The sequence below is a fragment of the Homalodisca vitripennis genome, chromosome 2 (genome assembly GCF_021130785.1).
Source record: "Homalodisca vitripennis isolate AUS2020 chromosome 2, UT_GWSS_2.1, whole genome shotgun sequence".
Taxonomy (NCBI): domain Eukaryota; kingdom Metazoa; phylum Arthropoda; class Insecta; order Hemiptera; family Cicadellidae; genus Homalodisca; species Homalodisca vitripennis.
In genome coordinates this window covers 145,379,531-145,395,657 of record NC_060208.1, presented here as the reverse complement: position 1 = coordinate 145,395,657, position 16,127 = coordinate 145,379,531, and the positions used below count along the sequence as shown (strand labels likewise).

The following is a 16,127-nucleotide window of genomic DNA, read 5'->3' as shown; positions in this document are numbered from 1 at the left end:
TCATATAGTGTCCAACTTGGAGTCACTAAACGATACCTATTGCACGAGCAATGCTTTTCACTTTGTTATAACCTTTTCAGGAATCCTAATATAATAGCTCCCCTAGAATAACCATGCAGAATGATCAGTCATGCATTCCTACCACCACAGAATTCCCACTCTTTTTCGCGTGGATCACAGTGTGATATTTAGCACGGAAAATGTTATCGAAGTATCTACTATGAGACCAACAGCTTGAGTGCCTAAGGAAAATATGTATATCGTTTCAGATTACCTGATTATTTAATATTTTCAACAGTCGTAATGGAGAGAAATTCTAAAGGTGTCATAGTGACCTTAGACAGAAGAGATGTACAATGCCTCATCAGAATTGTTCTTCTCTGTTCACTGCTAACATCGCGGCCTAAATTCCGTGGCTTGCTCATAATCTTTACTTGTGTTGGTGTTAGTCTATAAGGCATACTAAGATCACGAAATATCTTTGAAATATGTTTAACACAATTTTATTCATTCAGTAAGCCAGACTGGTGTCTAATGGCCTCCAAAAGATCGTAACTTAAGACCCACAGTAGGACGAATAGATGAAGAAGCCCTAGATGATCCTTTTTACTGTGTCTTGCAATTAATATTTTCATGTAGCAATCTTCAAATATATTTATTTTTAACTCTCTTGTTGTAAAATTGAACTTAATTAAAATATTCCTTTACTTCTTGTATTTCCCTAAGTTTGGGTTGTTCAAACTTCACTTTTTATTGATACAATGTCTAAGAGGTTTGGGATACAAAATCTAAACTTCAAAAGGAAGGCCATTTTAAAGTTTTGTGGAATACAGTGCAATAATTCCTTGGTGGTAGTAGCTGAGAATTATGCGTTGTTGTAATATCCATATACTGTACATATCATGTGTATATTTGAAGATAATTATTCTTACTCACCATTGGCTGATCTATCGTTGTATCTCGCACACTAGTAGTAATAGACTACGGTTGTAACTATGTTGATTTGATTTTTATAGGTACTGTACTGAAGATGTATATATGTCTTTATTTAAGTTAAAAGTTGTTACATATAATGTAATAACTTATTTAAATCATTCCCAAATGAAACTTAAATTAAATATATGCCACTTATATCTAAATTTACCTATATTCGAAGTTGTTTTTAAATACCTGTTTTTATATAATTACCTTTGGCTATTATTTCTTTGAGTATTTGTTAAAGAAAACGGTACTACGATACTTTAAGTTTTAATATCAGTTAAAATATATACTATGTATCCGACAAATGGCTATTTTATGATTATAAATGAATGTTTATCATTAAAAAACACAATTCTTTATGGAAGAACTTGACCTGTAATACATGGCAATTTTTATTTCTCCAATAATATCTTTGGATCTAGCATAATAATATGTTAAGCTATATTGATGTAACAGTTTTGTATGACCAGGATAACTGTTAGATAAAAAATAAACTATGAAAAACCCGACATTATTTAAAAATGTTTTTATTAAAATTTATAACATTGCTATAAAAGACCTATTCTCAAAATACAACCTATTTGAATTATTACTCTACAGTATTTATGGTAAGGAATAATAACAATAAATGAAATATGAATGTATTGTTCACATTATTTGCTCATTTTAGAAACGGTTGTAATTACATTCTCATATTCATAAGCTTCAGTGCTTCAGTTTGCAAAAGAGAAATGTTTACCGCAGTTAGAATTTTTGGGTGATTATGGAATATCACAACTTTCGTTGGAGTAAACTTAATGTGTCATTGCCTTTTGATCTGCTGTTAAGATTTAACAGTTTTTATTTTATTACATTAATAGTTTCTATCAAATATTTTAAAACTCATAGTTGTTGAGTGACGGTTAAAAATATTTCTATTTAAAATCTCCACGACGGATATTGTTACGCAGAAAATATGAGTAAATTAATGATTGTTTGATGATCTGTGATATCATGTAGAATATAACATAACTGACAGAATATATATACTTTCACGCAACATCGATAAATAAGGCCAATTGGCGGTAAAACGTTTTTGTACAAGAAGAATTTAAAATCCGAGTCAAAATGAGGAATATCGAGGGAACTTTGTTAAAAGAAACTTCATATTATTTGTAGACCCATAATAAGTAATGTTAATAATATTACAGTTTAATAAAATAGTAATATTTTATTTGCCTTTTAAAACCTTATAGAAAATGTGTTTGCAATGATTAAAGGAATAAATAACCAAACCGTCTAATGAACTCGTACACTATATAAACGGTGTAAAAATAAGGATCATGCTTTCCATGAATATTGCTATTTTTAATAACATATGGATAAGCGTAAGTAGTTTATTTCAGTTTTAGTAAAATAATCAAAAACTTTTATTTTTGAGTCTTTTTAGAAAAAGCTAATTAATTGTTATATTTATTATGCATAAATTTGTATAGAGCTTAGAAAGTGTATTACAGTGTACACGCTATGGTTCAAAAGTGTCCTAAAAATAATTAGTTTTAATTGTAACATAAGTAAAAATTTACTAAGTAGCTCAATATATTCTGTAAGCTGTCTGGAACACGCTATTTGTACTTCTTTTTTCCCGAATTCTCTTATTATAATAACGATCGTTTTCTTACATTTAAAATTTGTAAATGTTTCTGTTTTTTTTTTAGTATAAAACCTTTAAAAGTTTCGTATCGTTATATCGTATAAACATTTAAAGTATTTTATGTTCCTGTCCAAGTATTATAATTTAAATTAAGTTAAATGATATTATTGACAACCTTAATTAGCTGTTCTTATAATCACGATCTCGGGAGCGCAGAGAGACGTACGTCCTATCTGAGAGCGCGGCGCGACAACACTGCCAGGTCCGACGTATGCGCGCGCCACCCCCTACCCGCTGCTGCCGCCCCCACCGCCCGCCACTAGTCCTGCCTCGCCGCCCCACCGGAGCACCGCCCTCGTAGACGCCCTGTCATTCGCACACCGTCTTGATGTACAATCTGATTACCGCTACTGATCAATACAGGTCTCTAATTAAGCTCTTGACAATAGTGGCATCGAGGCGGAAGATATGACATCAAAACATCGGATTTAATAAAGCATTTCAAAGACCATTGTCAGGCCCCTTATGAAAGGTAGACACGGTAACACGTGCTGTCTGCTCAGTTATTTAATACTGCCAGATGTCTTTGCGTCCTCTCCAGGAGGAAATAAAGGAAATTAATTGGTAGAATTCTTCCGGAGATGTATTATCTGCAAAATGTCATAAAGAGGGCATCGAAAAAAGTAATTGCGGATCTAATTATCTGACTTAATGAGGAGTTTTATTGAACGAACGTTTTCCTGACTAACATGGAGAAGCTTGTACTAATCGGAAACCATACTGATTTATATTCAAACATAACTGTTCAGTTCGTCCGTGTAGTACCTTCATTTAGAATGCACTGGAATACATTAAAGCGTCAATTAGGTGATATGATAGCCTGTTGATTCTTGTTCCACTGAGACAATTATGATTGTACCACATGTCCCATATGGCAATCCTACTCAACCGAGGCATTAGCCCCAATTTTTTAATTAACTCTGAAACTGGAGATCAAAAGTTTGAGCAAAACAATCGTTTTGGACGCAAAAGGGTGTTAATGACATTGAGGAGGTACTTCTGGGACCGTTGGAACTTCAGTCAAAATCTTATGTGTTAATTCCAATCGTGTAATATTTTATTACAGTTTACGCCTACATCTTTATTTTTATCTTGTATCTGACTCTTATATCCTTATCATTCCACTTCTTATATTTCTCCCTTATATACCATACCTTCCTACATCACTGATCTGATATAGGCTTTGAAACAGCGATTGGGCAGAGGTCTCCGCTTTGTGGTACATTTGTATTTATGTTGTATGCTGTAATTCAGACTTAATTTATCTATAATTTCACGTTTATGCCAATTATAGAGAGACTTAGTTTATTTTTGCACTACAAAATTACTATTATGTTAAGAATGAGGTCTTGAATTATTTTCAAAAGTACAAACTAGACACTGAACTTAAAGGTGGTTGTATAGAATAGCTAAATATAAAAAAATCATGGATATTATTTATTAACAACACATAATTCACACAAATATATGTCTTATAATGCAAAAATTATCTTTAGTATGACAATGCTAGAGCCCATCCGATATATGGAATTTCAATAACGCAAAATGTACTGTTTGAAAAAAAGTGTTTTCTTTAACTTACCGATGATTATTATTGCCATAATTATCTATTATTTTACGAGGGGAGCTATGACTCATATATACATTGAACTTTGAGCGCCTCAAGCTAGTGTTTACGTAATAAACAGTCGATACTGATCCCGTGGACTTACGCAGGTCAAAACGATGGGAATGTTATTAACCTTAAACTTTTTCATTACTTTATTATCCTGCATATTATTTCAGAGATTTAAAGTACTTGACATCCTGGGTTTTGGCAAACATATATTCAGAATTGTTCTATTGATTATTACACATATTTGAAATTTTAGAACAATAAACATAAATCATAGTAGGTTTATATTTTGGAGTTCCTTAGATGAGCAATTGTGCGATTCAGGATTTAGTTTTTGGCATGTCCTTGTCCATTATAGTTACAGTTTTATGATTATTGTTTAGCTGATCTGCATAATATTGCAGTACGTTGTACGCTGTAATGCAGACTTATATTTATCTATAATTTTACGTTTTGCCCATTATAGAGAAACTTAGTTTATTTTTTAACTATAAATTTACTATTTATGAATGAGCTCTTGACTTAATCATATACTAGTTTTATGAAGAATAAAGTAGTAACTATGTTTCCAGTATTTGTTACTTCCATCACAATTAGTATACGCCTGGTTCGCCACCTGTCATCCTGTGTTTTTACTTTCTTTCTGCTATTAAAGTTCGTAATATCGTACATATTGCTTTCAGCTTCCACGTAAAATATTATACAATAGTCCTCAAATAACTGACACAATTACAGATATACTTAATGAAATATAGTTATATTAATTTTAAAATTTTCATTAAAATCAAGGCTTTTGTTGAAATTGTACGAAATAAGGTAAATGTACCTGTATGTGCAGACAAAGAGTCTCAAAATTATGAAAACTACTTTAAACCAGTTATTACATTGCCAGTGTTCTATGCATATTATACAAATTGTAATATGGACTAAAAATGAATGCGGAACATTTTAAAGTGGTGTTAAAAATAGTGGAAAAGTGAATAGTTGATTAATGCAGCAATTTAAAGGATATGTTTTATAAAAGAATAATTTAATGTGTTATGTATTGTCTTGGTTTCTTTATTGGATAAACCAGTTCTAAATGTTACGCTGCCAGGTCAGGAAGAATAGATAACCCTGGGAATAAAACGTTCGACCGCTTGACATAACTCCTCTCGATTTTTGTTTGCGGAAGTTCATTAAATACAAAGTTATGGTACCATATATGCATCCAAACTTGTTACGTTTAAGATAGCCCATATCAAAATCTGTGCAATCCATAGCACAGGAAATGTTGCGGAGTGTATTGGCGGAATTGTAATATCTCCTGAACATTGCTAGAGTAACCTCGTTTATCGTTTGGATCACAAAAGCTAGTTAAGACAACTCGTTCTTTCATGCAGTTTTCTTTATTCTATACCTCTTTATTCGCAAATAAATTAACTTTAATTTTTATCGTTCTTTTTCAATATACCTGCAAAGTCTGTATGTAGTTGGCTCTCGATAGGCCCCACGTTGAATTTCACAATTACTAACTAACCTCTAATATTATTCAATACGTGTATTGTTTGTCAATCTCATCATATCGTAGTGGGTGAGAATTAAATGATATAACATGTAACTCTGACGGGTTGGCTACACTGGCGGTAAGTTAACATGTGCGTGGCGGTTTTGAGCTCGGCCAAGCTTAGCCAATTATAAATCAAATGTGGCGCTATAACAAACGGTCGGCGGCGAGTACTCCCCGCTAGTTCATTGCCGAGCCAAACCAATTTATCAAGTTTTAGGGTGTCAACAACATTGATGTACTTTGCACCAGGATCGTACTGTGCATAATATTTAGTAAGTTCTCTACATTTTCGCCTACACGTTGGGATGAGATTTGTTTTAAAAGTGCAAAATAAACGATTGGTTTACTGGATTCAAGTGTCTTGTAGATTTCAGTATACCCACAAATATAGAGTTACGATAAATAATAAATTATGTCGTATAGTGAATAAATAACTGACATGTAATTTGCGCATGCTAATAGGTGCCAATTTAGAGTAAATGTACAATTGAAATTAATAAGCAATAAAAGAGTTTGATTGTCTGCTAAAAACTGTAAGTACTGTTAGCTAAGTTTCTACCTCAGCAGTAAATACATTTTAGAAACTAAATATTGAAAGAATAAAGAACTTCATTATTCATGAATTCGGAGACAAAGACAAGGGTTTTTCACGTTACAGATTTATCTGAATTCAGACGCTTAGAAGAACGTTGTGTAATATTTAGTAGGGCCTAATAGCTATGAATTTATAGTTTAATTACTTTTGAAGTTCTTTATTTCAATGTATTTCTCGATTTTAATGGGATAAGCATATATTGTTTAAAAACCGATTTTTTATTTTAGTTTATAGGAAAAGCGATTCGTGTGTAGTGTGTATATATATTAGTTAATTGAATATTGCTAAGAAGATGAAGAGACAGGACAAGTTCTTAAACAATAATACTGGTATTACGATTATAACAGGGAGGGATTAAAGTTAGCTAAGCTCATTTTAGCAGCGACTTTGCTTTTGGCAGCTGCTTAGTGCTCCATTAAAACTCCACTAAGATTCCTCCTCTTCGTTTTGTAGACATTTTCATAGCTTCAATTTCAAGAAGGCATGTAGTAAAAAAATTCACCTGCATCAAATCTAAAGTGTACGCTTAAGTAGCTAACATAACTTGGTTCTGTTAAAGTCATCATACATGATCGAATACACCAATGAGATAAAATTAGACTTTTGTAAGTTGAATTTACACTATATACAATTTTGTATTCCAAAAAAGAACTACTGTACAATCACTATTGCTGTTAAAATATTTCGAGCAATATAGTATACATTATTTAAAAAATTATATATCATTATAAAATAATTATATGTTATATTATATATTATTAATAATATTATTAATATTTTAATAAAGATTACGATTTATTTTGTAAAGATTTCTTATTAACTTTTTTTCCATAATTCTTTACAAAATCTACCGCTTGAAGGCCAAAAATTGGTTTTCTGTGTTTCTGTCTGTCTGTCTACAAGATATCTCAAAAATCGCATGACCGATAGACTCGAAATGTGGAGTGAAGCTTTAGCCTATATCTATAGAGGCATAACTGAGCTTGAAGATGGTGAAATGTCAATACATGGGATTTGGCTTAGAGTTAGAAAATATGTTACATTTGATTAGGTAACTTCATGGCTAGGAGGAAATTACTTAGTACAATAATATGGTGTTTTTAAATGTGGCATTCATATTCATAGTGTAAACGAATAATAATAGATTGAAAACTATATGTTCGAAGTCGGTGATAAGATTTCATTTCACAGCACTCTTTCGTTATATTTCGCTCCACACCTCGCCGGAATAATTTATTATATGGCCAGTGATTTGAAACCTAAGTTAATAAACAAAAAGTGTAATGTGGCAAAATATTTCAGGAACTATTTCATATTCAGACCTTTAAGTTTGCATGAACATCATTTATATAATATAGAATAATGATTTTATAATAATGTATGTATTCATGGGATTTGGCTTAGCGCGTTGAAGCCTATCACTCAGTAGGCTGGCATGATACCTTTTTTGTCTTCGGGGTTGTAAAACTTAATAGTCAGTATGATATCTCCGTATTCTAACCACTACCCATATCAAGATTTAAATAGTCGTCAGATTTAAAATTGTGCAACTTCAGCCTGTTAAATGACACGTTGTGTCGCATACTCCTACCTTTAATATTCGTAACTGTACGTAATAATTGGTTTTTTCCCCCTCTTCTTCAGTATAAGAGAAGAAAGCAGGCAAATAATAATCGTTGTCAAAGTACTTCAGCTGTATGCTTGTGTTTCTAATTAAAAATAATACGGAATTGTTTATCGTCTTTTTATCAGTTGTAAAACATTTTTAAGACTCAAATATTTATCAATTTTATAACGATTCCGACGGTACTCTTTCCAACGAAATCCCCCAACGCTTAAGCGAGCACGACCACTTTAAAGATATGCTCGCACAAGCCAGGAGCGTCATGCTCGTTAATGTGTTGACGGATATCGTTGGAAAAATTACTGTTGGAATTTCAATAAAAGTTTAAAAGTTATATCTAATAAACTGGTATAACTGTACTGGATTTTTTGTGATTTGTCAAAAATGTCATTTTGTTAGTTAGAGATGAATAACATTTTTTTTTATTTTCCTATAATCATTTCATAGCTATTAGTCAAACTTGGTTTCTTTAGACTAACTAGTTTTAGAGATGATAGTTCGTATATTTTTTACCTATATTTATATGACATTTTTGTTTTTAATGATGAGTATTATCATCCGCAGAAGAATGTTACACTCTTATAAACACCCTGTATATATTTCATGATAAGAGCAAAAAGGTTAAGTCGACTTAGGCTGACTCTGAAAATATCGTATACCGGATGTAAATTACATGGGCCAAAAGTAATAACTTTTTATCACGGTTGGTTTCTGTTGGTATATATTTCTTCATCTTGGGGTAACAAGTCCGCCTCACCTATGCTACTGAATATAATAGCTTAGACTGAAAGTAAATTTACACGGCCTGAAATTGACTTTTTTCCTATCGAAGTAGTCTTTCCACTCCCTTATAGATATATATTTTCACTATTGGGGCATGTACTAATGGTAGAACATACGTTTTAAATTTTATTACTAAAACATTCAATAACAGTTTCAGTTTACTACTCTGCCAAAACATTAGAGATTGACTCATATTTTTAAAGTAAAAGCATTTATTTTTAACAGACGTTACACAATGTGATGTACACCACTAAATTTTAATAAACATGTTACGTATACTTTTTTAGTGTACTCCTTGCAAACTAGAAAATTTAGCGGTTTCACTTTTTAATTGTTTAATTTATATATTACACCGTGTTTTGTTTAAACTCTTAAGAGGTAAAAATGTCAGAAATGGCATATAATTATAGTACTATCTTTATTAGTTCACCTTTTGTCTGTCTATATGTTCAGTGAAATGATTACACTTTAAAATTAATCAAAGGTGTTATATCTAACTTTGCTCATTTTTATTTTACTAATTAAGATCTGCCATACAAGTATTATTTAATGTAAGGTTTTAAAATAGTGGTCATACAAAATTTCCAACCAGCAAGAATGTATAAATGGAATATTTTGTGGACACTTTTTAACATTACAAGTTAAATATAGGTCAATTTCAGATGAATATTTTGCTCCTAAGTTTAATAACCGCACTACCGCAGATAATAGGCTAATCAAAAACGGGTTACTTAGCGTCATCAATCACTTAAAAGTACACTTTTATATAAATGTATGTAGGCATGGTTTTCGGGTTTAAGCAGTACTTAATAGAAAGATATGAGTGAAAATATATACAGTGAATAATTCGATATTACCAGAAGCGCCAATGCCTTATTTGTGTAATGAATTAATCTTGTACTTTTAAAAATTATTGTTTTTAAATAAAAAAATGTATATTGTCTATTTAAAAATGTTTTTTATGTGTATTGTATTAGTAGAAAGCCTTATTAAATACAAATTGTGTAAAATAAATCTTCATTAATAAATATTTCTTTAACTCTATTAAATTCAGTATATTTATTTCTTAGTATTAATTATTAATATTGAAGTGTACGCCTAAACTAAATTACAGGCCCCAATCAAGATGTGATATTATACATTGTTAGAAGAGAAACACATAAACCCTTCCACCACCTTGTGGTGGTCCGTTTGTGGTCAGGTACGTCTGACAGAGACTTAGCAAGTTTAAACAAGCGGTTGACAACCTCCCTCCATCTTGTCAGAGTTGGAGACGTTCCGTACTTTGAGTGTCTTGATAAGAGGAAACCACCAATATTGTTAGTTATCAAACCATTGACGTTACATTCGAATAATTACTACAGTAAAGTTTCATTAAAGTTGTTTATTCTTGAAAAGGAACTGTACTATAGTATGTAATATATATATATATATATATATATATATATATATATGTGTGTGTGTGTGTGTGTGTGTGTGTGTGTGTGTGTGTGTGTGTGTGTGTGTGTGTGTGTGTGTGTGTGTGTGTTATTTATATTTACACACAAATCAGGAATTAAAGCTAATGTTACGTGGTGTTAAATAATTACTGTACATGAAAATTCCAAATAATAAACAAATAAAAAAAGAAAACCTGCAGAATATTTTTGTCTAGCCAATGATAATAAATTAATAATTGGTTGCAGGCGATGTTATTCTTAATATTTGTTATAGTTATAAGTGGCATTTATATTTTAATAAGTTTGTAACGAATGTATAGTGGAAGTAGATTTAAAGTTCTTAAAAGTGGTCTGTATGGAACAATAACTTAAATAATTTAAATGTTTTCCTTTTATATTTATGTATCTTCGTAGCCAGTCAGAGAACTGGTCCTCCCAGTAACATTGACACTCAATCGTTTAATATCATCGTGTGATGTTGATATATTAATTTATATTGAATATTAATAATGGTAATAAAACAGAGACACACTGCAGCACAGCACGTCTGATCTAAGTCAGCAAAACGCAGGAGAGCTAATCAGTAGTGCATTAGTTTGCTTTCGGTTTTAGTTCTGAATTCAAAAGTGTGCGGCCTATTAACACGAGTACTGTTATTATATATCATATATTTTACTAATATATTAGCATCGCCAAAGATTTATTTTGTCTACCTATATTTAATTAGTTTTTTTAATAATTAAATGTATAATCATTTATTGGCCAAGAGTTAGTTGTTTATTACTCAAGAAGCAGGAATAAAGGCATTTCTGTCTGCCTGTATGTCTGTCGGTACGATATCTAAAAAAATTACCTATAGAGACTTTTTGCATACAGCTTTTTGGGTGTGCAGAGTGAGTCATACTCAGGAGGCAGGCCCGATTTATCGTTGGTCTGGCAGTAAAATGTAAAAATTTTCAGTTGTATGAGTGTCTTTCTGTCACTCTGGAGGATATCTCAACCATGAAATGAGCTATGACTGAGCAACTGCCGCCAGGCCTGTTACGCGATACGTACTGTGGCGTACTCTTGCCTTCATAAGCAAACAAATTAAACGAAAACATTATTTGTATTTTACTCACGAATATATTTGATTTTATGTAATAGTTTCAGAATGGTTTAAATCTATAAATAAATAAGGTTATGTAGCATATGCTCTAAAGAAAAAGTTTGTGTCATTTCAAGAAAGTTAAAAATAGTCAGCCGTTTTTACTCTGTTCTAGAAACAACTGTCATAATTATACAGGAAAAATACGGCATAAGTTATAAGGACATAACATAGAGCATAACAGTTTCTTGTCTTCAAAACATATTGAGCTGTGATACAACTCTGGTTAATATACATAAATATACATTAAAACGTTAGTGCACGTACAATAAATAATTAATTCTTAACCACACAATTATTCTGATTTCTGATATTGTCTGGGGGTAATACCCTAATTGTGATATTCTTAACAACCAATTTTATACCAGTTTGTCAATTTCATTTATAGTTTACACTTTTAGATATTTTCATATTTAATTTAAGAAAATATTTACTGAATTCTTTTGGTATTTCCTTATGGTACAGAGTGATCACGTTCCACCTCATTGTATAATAAATAAAAACGAGATACGCTAGCCTTAATATGAATTTTCTGTTTCCCTTCAAAATTATCAATCTATATTTATTATTAAACTATATTTTATTACTTATTTAATATTGAAAATCTTGATATAATTATTTGAAATAATAAAAATAAAAATAAATAATTTTTAAAACAGTTGTAAATAAAATCCTACAGTATCAATTAAAACCGTAGTAATGGAAACCTCTTGACGTAAAATAAGTATAATTGAATAATAGACCAGAAAACGGATTTATAATTTGTACACTTACAAAAACAAGAAAAGACAGAATTTTCTTCTTATAAAACATCTGTTAGAAGTACAATTTGTTACATTTAAGCACCCTAACTCAGTTAATTCCCCATGCATAATATTGTTTAACATTAATTTTCATTAATTTATATTTTTGAACATCCATTATTAGGTTTCATGTTTCCTAAAGTTGTTTAATGAACAATCGTAGGCTATGTGCTTTACATGGAAATTAATGATAACACCCAGTGAGACTCAATGCTAAGTTAGACGGATGTTGGCCTCTCGTGGAGTTGTAATGGAGTGGTTACTTTATATGATCGATCGACTCTAGTAGGGTTAGACGTGCCAGGAGCTCTGAGTGTAGCTTGGTCTTATGTAAATTTAGTTAATGTAACTTTAACTTTACGTTACTGAAGATTAAAACTGTCATTTATATATAAGCATCGTTAAAGATGAAATTATGTGAATCTAACATTTTGTAACATATAAACGTTGACATGATAAAAGAGCGGATTCTGAAAGAGCTGTATTGGCTTTTAAGAATTGCTGCCATGTGAGATATAAATAGATTATTAAATTAAACAAGGGATCAATATTCTTAACGTATAGTTATTTAAAATCTACTTAATTTTCATCGAGATCTACTTTGACCGAAACGTTTTTCTATGTATTAATTATTAACCTATAATTTGAAAGGATAATAGTATTTCGAACACTTTGTATCGTTATATATTAAAAGTGTAACAATACTTTTCGAAGATTGAATTGCATCCTCTTTTTCAGGTATACAGTATAAAGGACCCCAGCTCCATAAAAAACTAAAATGCATCAATGCACTGCGACTAAAAGCTAAAACAATTAAGTGATACTTCAAGAACTGCATGACGTTAAGCACTCTTAACGTCAATTCGTTCTCTAGAGAATGAACCAGGGCGATTATACTATGTGAACAGTTTTTGTGTATTCTTCATTAAATTATCTACCCAGTATATTATATTAATTTGTCTACAATTGTCCAGATTAGGTTTTAAATCTTAAAAATTAAAATAAATAATTTTTAAAACAGTTGTAAATAAATTCCTACAGTATCAATTAAAACCGTAATAATGGAAACCAAATTTGTCCCATGCCAAAATAATTTTATGGACTAATTTACCTAAATATGATATGGCGATGTAAAACTAGGAATAAAAGCAGTATGACGAGCGTATATCAGTTTAGGCATGGTATATAAAGAGTGTCGGGGTTACTTAGGGGATAGTCGTAAACCGCCGGCTTTTAGAAGATAATACGACGTGCGAGATACGGCCACGTGGGGAGCGCCGATGGCCCTTTAAGAAATATAACGCATACTCTAAGTGCATATTTTCCTAATATTCAGCATTTTATAAACTTTTTATTTATGTATACAATGTTATAGCAACAGATTAATACATTTCACCATCAGTTGAAACTAAAAACATGTTTTATTGTTACTAAGCATTATTACATTTTAAAGTTAAGGGTGTTCAATTAATCTGTTCGTAGAAAATTTCGCATGATTTGTCAATTATTGAATTTAAGGGGCATTATTATTAATTTATAAATTTATTTCATTTAACGATGCTATGACGATTACTTGACATATTAATACCAGGTAATAGTAGGCCATATTACGTGTTACGTTACAGGTTTCACTAAGGTTGTATTATAATTTCATTAGACTATATGTTTTACATGTAACACACATGTTAAAATTTCAGTATGATAGTATTAAGTTTGTTCGTAAATGTATTGATTCTGCATTATTTCGTTTTCACGGTGGTTACTCAAAATACAAACGTAATCATTTTTTGATATGTTAATCTAAATCCCATGCAAAGATATAATCGTCACATAACTCAATGTTGCTTATATTTATAAACGAACTCTCTTCAAAATACCAAGCTTATAAAGTGTTAGTTTTTCTCCAGATATCGTGGGAACGAACAGAAACGCCGAAATCAAAACTTTACAGCCCATTGAGCTCCTCACTAACTCTCAGTCAATTACACTTTCAAACACTTAGAAGCTCTATCATCCCTTGAAAAAGAAATAAATATATTAATTCTGTCTTATATTCTTTATCATACTTAAATGTGAGTTTCATTTGGTAAGAATAAGACTGAAATTACGTTTCAGACGTCGCTTTAATCTAATCTAATTATTTAAAATCTGTTTGCGGTAACTATATGAATTCTTAGAACCTACATTACAGTAACATACTGTGAGAGCAGAATGCATTGTAAAATAAATGAGAAATGGAAATCGTTAAGGACCTGCTTTACGGTCTTTAATAGCTAGGATATGTATACTTTTATTTAGCATTTTTAACATTCGCGATCGTGATACTTTAGGAAATATAAAACACGTGTAAGAGTTGTAGTTGGAATTTCTTACAATTTAAATATGTACTATAATCTATGGTTTGAAGCCTAGTAATGAACACAAGTTTAAACTTGTGCAAAACTACGACCATTGTCTTATGATAGTTTTGCCGTAATACATATTTATTGCAGAAGTGATCAAGCACCACATACAGTACTTAATATTTGCAAAAAAGTAGAGTTACAGTTATGTTTTTACTGATACGTTTTAATTTTCTGATGTGATTATTTCCTTATTCTGTACTCAACAGCGGTTGCGGAAAAGGTTGACATAAAAAGTGATGTTATTATTAACCTTACTCTAAGTTTTTACACAAAAAATGTAAACCAATTAAAAATATAGAGCGTAGCAGGGTGGGAATTCCGAAATAATAACCTATATCCTAACCAGGGATGCTAAGAATGCCCATGTAAAATATCAGTACAATCTTTTGAATAGTTTACGCGTGAAAATTTTACAAACAACATTCACTTTCGCATTTGTAATATTACTACCCACGGTTTTGCGCGCAATGCCTTTGTCTGTGTATATGGACACTTCTTGTTAATAATTATTCTTGAGTCGAGTGAATATAATATAATTCCGACACCAGTGTTGAATGCACCTTACTGAAAATATCATGAAAATATGCTAAAAGATTTTTATTTACCGTTATTGTAATTTACTGCTGTTTTAATATATTTCGTTCCATATTTAATTTTTCCTTGTTTCCTGATCTAGAAAATGCATACCCATTATATAAAATGGGTTTTATAACAGTCTTTAAACGTGTAGTAAAAGTTAAATAGTATCATGTCTTATGCCTTAATATTAACAGTAGATATAGAAAACGTTAAAATAGGAATTTTTGTTACTATTTGTCTATGCTGTCACACTATAAATGTAAACATTTTTTAAAGTGGTAATACCAATTTAACGTATGGTATTCTGCCATAAAAGAATTTTAGAGTTGATGAAATTAAACTCTTTCAATTAACAGTTTGCAACTTTAGAGACCAAGATGCGATTATTTGTACCTCCAGAGATCAGTATGCACAGTTCGGAGGAATTTTCGAAAAAAGAATTGGACCAAATTCTAACCAGGGTGGCTAAGAGTGTTCATGTAAAATTTTACTTCAATTGGTTGAATAGTTGACGAGTGATATACATATATAGATGAACGAGTAAAGTCTAGAAATAAGAATACTCTAATTATAATGTACATTTGTCACCTATCACACAAATTATGTATCGTTAATGACAATTTTTATAATTTTTATACACTTTATTTATACTTAATAAATAATAAATATTCTAGTTTAAGGTTTTAACTTGCATATATTACATTTTCACATTTTCATGTCAATACACTTGGAAAATTTTGGTTAATATCAGTGCTTGAACGTAATTAAAAACATATTTTGTCGCATATGTTTAAAATCAAATTTACACACCAAAGAAATATTCTGTGTTACAATCTAAAATTGTATTTCTCTAATTACATATATATTATAAATACATATTTATTGAGTGTAACATAATACCGATAGTAAAATAC

General features: G+C 30.7%; 1 protein-coding gene across 1 annotated transcript in view; it reads right to left on the bottom strand.

Moving 5' to 3' along the window:
• Nucleotides 1-2,861, bottom strand: part of LOC124354846 (lachesin-like) — an 87,043-nt gene extending 84,182 nt beyond the window's left edge. The window contains exon 1 of the mRNA XM_046805602.1: nt 2,790-2,861. The gene's annotated coding sequence lies outside the window, so the exon portion shown is untranslated. The remainder of the gene's footprint in view (nt 1-2,789) is intronic.
• Between the last annotated feature and the right edge of the window lie 13,266 nt (nt 2,862-16,127).